This window comes from Raphanus sativus, unplaced genomic scaffold, assembly GCF_000801105.2.
Source record: "Raphanus sativus cultivar WK10039 unplaced genomic scaffold, ASM80110v3 Scaffold2192, whole genome shotgun sequence".
Taxonomy (NCBI): domain Eukaryota; kingdom Viridiplantae; phylum Streptophyta; class Magnoliopsida; order Brassicales; family Brassicaceae; genus Raphanus; species Raphanus sativus.
Genome location: NW_026617501.1, coordinates 1 through 3,912, shown reverse-complemented (window position 1 = coordinate 3,912; position 3,912 = coordinate 1). Strand labels below are relative to the sequence as shown.

General features: G+C 29.8%; 1 long non-coding RNA gene across 2 annotated transcripts; it reads right to left on the bottom strand.

The window, feature by feature from the left end:
• Positions 1 to 307: 307 nt before the first annotated feature.
• Positions 308 to 1,085, bottom strand: LOC130505342 (uncharacterized). 2 transcript variants are annotated; one of them, XR_008941634.1, is made up of 3 exons: positions 853 to 1,085; positions 691 to 753; positions 308 to 611 (listed from the first exon to the last, which is right to left on the bottom strand). It is a non-coding gene; the product is annotated as an uncharacterized LOC130505342 (long non-coding RNA). The 2 variants fall into 2 exon arrangements; XR_008941635.1 differs by having other exon boundaries at positions 861 to 1,085.
• Positions 1,086 to 3,912: the final 2,827 nt, after the last annotated feature.

Genomic DNA, 3,912 nt, shown 5'->3' with positions numbered 1-3,912 from the left:
GCGCAGAATACGGGCATTCAAAGAATAAATGTTGTCACTACAGGAAATGTGGGTAGTAATAGCGGACGAAAAGCGCTATGATTCATGTTTAATAGCGTTTCCTTCGACGCTCTGACATCGCCCGTTATAATAGGTCCGACCCTTTTAATAGCGGTTTTTCTTTGTGCTATAGTTAAACATACAACGATAGCAAATGTTTGGTGTTATTAATTTGTTTTTAAATATCTAAAATTTATTAAAAATAATTACCAAACCGAACCAAAACATATTACATAATTAAATAATTAAAAATTAAATTAAAAATTAATTCATAATTAAAAATTAAATTTTATTTATTAAACTAAAACAATATACAAATAATTGGTTTACAATTAATACCAATTTATTTATTAACATTGGTTTACATACAAACCCGGTTTATTAAACCAATCCTATCTAAACCAAACCTAATAAATCAACCAACTAAACCTAATCTACCCCACTGCCTTCATCTTCTGCCGTCATCTTCCTCCCATCGTCATCTTCTGTCTTCTCTCCTTCTCCCTCTTACTATTTTTCTTCTTGCTCTGCTCCATCTCCACTAGCACAGCTTTTTCATATCATGCTTCTTCCTGTAAAAAGTACAAACAAATCAAATTCAAAACCAGAGAGAGAACAATGGCTATTGAATATTGACTGCATCATACATACCTATCGAGAACAAGAACAACCACCAGGCGTCCCATTATCCATTCCACTTCCTCTTCCCCGTCCCTGAAGTCAAATCCCCATTTAATCAAGTTACAATCTTGTCAAACAACACTAATAATTCATTCAAAAATCTCAAAGCAAAACAAGGAACATATGACAAACCTTACTACCTGAGATGTGGTTGGTGTTAACTAAGACCATGAATATGCATCTGGAAAAGAAGAAGCATTGATAAGATGATAGATAAAAAGAGTGGTTGAGACAGAAATAGAGAACGAGGAGAGACAGAGTTCGTTTCTGGTGTGATTTTTTGTAAGGTCTTGAATCTCGTTCTTTGTTTCAGAGAGAGAGAGACAGAGAGAAAGAAAGAGACGAAGAAAGTGAGAAGCGTGAGAGAGGGAGAGAGAGAGAGAGATAAACACAGAAATATTAAATCTGAACCCTTCAAAATATCTAATCTATGGTTGAGATTATCAATCCACCCACAACTTTTTCTAACCAATAGAAACAAAGTGTGAGGATTGATACAAGAATGAATATGGGCCATTGATTCAAATCAATCAATGGTTCAAATAAAACAATACAAATTGTCTTCTTATTTATATATTACTATTATAAAAATTATTTAATTTTTAAATAATTTGGTATCATAATTTAAATTTTGAAATCTAAATTTTATATTTGAATTTTTAATTTATTTACAGAAACATAATTCATTTAGAAATTAAAATTTAATGTTTTATGATATATGTTAAAATGAGATATGTGGTTTGGGGGTTAGGGTTAAGATTTTGGATTAAGTATATGATTTAGTTTTAGAATAAACTTGAAGGTTTAAGTTTGGGGGTTTAGATTTAATTTCTGAAATAATTTTTTAAAATATTAAAAATGTGAGAATAGTGATTTTGGACCTTTGAAATTGTTTTAGACTTATGATACATGTGTTTCTTTTAACTCCCATGTCGATTGACTTCTATTACCATCTTTCATATATAATGTTTACGGAAAGAAATCATTTAGTGTAAAAGAAATACAAGTTTTCTTTTAAAATGAATTGTGCTACAGTTTATAGTTCTAACTAAATTAGATTTTAACAAATTTTATGAATATATTTCGAGATGTATTGTTTAAGTTTAAAGTTTAGGGTTTAGGGTAATGTCTATGGTGTATGAAGTTTGGATTTTAAAAATGAATTGTGAAAAATAAATTTTTGAGTTTAGAATTTAGAGTTTAAAGTTTGAAGTTTGAAGTATAATATAAGATTTGGGGTTTAGGATTTTAAATACACCAAACTCCATATATATTTATAAATATACAAACCCCTAAATTATTATACATATATATATATATATATATATATATATATATATGTTATAAAAAACTTTAATAATCATTTTTATCCTTTAGTTTTACATTTATATATCTTGAGGTTAAAAATATTAGGGTTGGGGTTTAGGGCATGTTTAGGGTTTTGATCTTGAGGTAATTTTTTTCTTTTTTTCGAATTTGTTATTAGAATTAGATTTTTCTTTTTTTATCATATTAGTTGTTGTGTTATCTTTTGATTTTACGATGAAATATTTAAACTGCAAATTGATTTATAACCAAAATATACATTGTATTAATTCATAAATTATACATTTTACATAGACTTTTACCCTAACAAAATTAAAATTTTAAAGCTTAGGGTTTATGTTTTAGGGTTTGAAAATATGTTTAGGGTTTAGGGTTTTTTTTGTTTTAAATACAAAATATAATTAATGATAGGTACTTTATAAATATAATTGTAAAATGAATTTTTTAATAATGATATAAGGTTTATGTTTAGAGGTTTAAGCCCTATAATTATATATATATATATATATATATATATATTTATTTTTTTTTTTTTGTTTTCAAAGTTGAGATTAGATTTTAAAATGATTAAATTTTGAGTTTAAGTTTAAGATTAAAATTTGATGAGTGTCATACATATATATATATATATATATATATATATATATATATATATATATATATTTTGTGTTGATTTTTTAGCTAAGTTTAATTAATTTTATTATGTATTATGGTCTTTTTCGAGCCTTTTTGTGTTCTATAGTATTTACTCAGGTCATGGGGGCTAAAATGCATAATCAAGAGTTATGGAGCAAAATCATGTATTATTCTGCACAAAATGAACGTTCTAGGCAAAAAGCCGAAGAGGAACAAAATGCAGGGACCAAATATACAAATTAAGAAAAGATGGATCACTGAATCACGAAGAAGTCGAAGCGCTCAACCTCTTCTCCGACTTGCTTGATCCGGTGTTCTAGACCCAACCATCGATCCTCCGGTCCGAGCTGAGCAAAGAGACCACTTGGAGAAGACGAGCTGCTCGACCCAGCACCCTCGAAGCTCAAATCGACCGCTTGGACTCGAACCGGTACGCTCGTCTCAGTGCTCTTAGTCCCAGATTTCAAATTCAAACCCAAAAAACCCCAAATCAAAAAACCCTAAAAAAGAATTAAGAAGAAAAAGTGAACGATGAAGATTGGATGTTTTGTTCGATGGAAGCCATGGCAAACACGATGGAGGAGATATGGAGATGACTATGACTATGACTTTGTGAGAGAAAGAGACTCAAGTTAACGATTCTGAGAAATAATACAAAGCCATCTCAAATTGAGAAGTGTTTTGGTGGCAAATTTCTTTTTTTTGGGTAAGTGTTGGCGCCTACACTTAAAAAATTAACATGACTATTTTTTTTTATGTTCCCCCGATGATAATATAGCGTTTTAAATCTACAAACGCTATATAAAAAACAAGTTTTAGTATACAATAGCAGAATTGTCAAAAACGCTATAATATGATGCTATTAATACACAGATTTCCTGTAGTGTGTATGGTCTCCAAAGGATTATTACATAGAACACAGGTCACATCAATGAAATAAAAACTTAAAAAAAAACAAATCAAAGGATCTAGAACAACCAGACCGGAATAGGTAACCAGACCGGAATAGGTAACCAGAACAATCAATGAAATTAATGTTGAGGTGGCTTGGGTAACCAGACCGGAATAGAACAACCAATAAAAAATAACTCCCTATAAAAGGATCTAGCTGTCTTAGCTAAAAAAATTGAAAACTTATTGCGCGCTCGAAGAACACAAGAGATTTTGAAGTACGGGAAGCAAATCAGTAACGTTTCTATCCTCTCCAGTTCCGTGGCAAATCTTGGACAA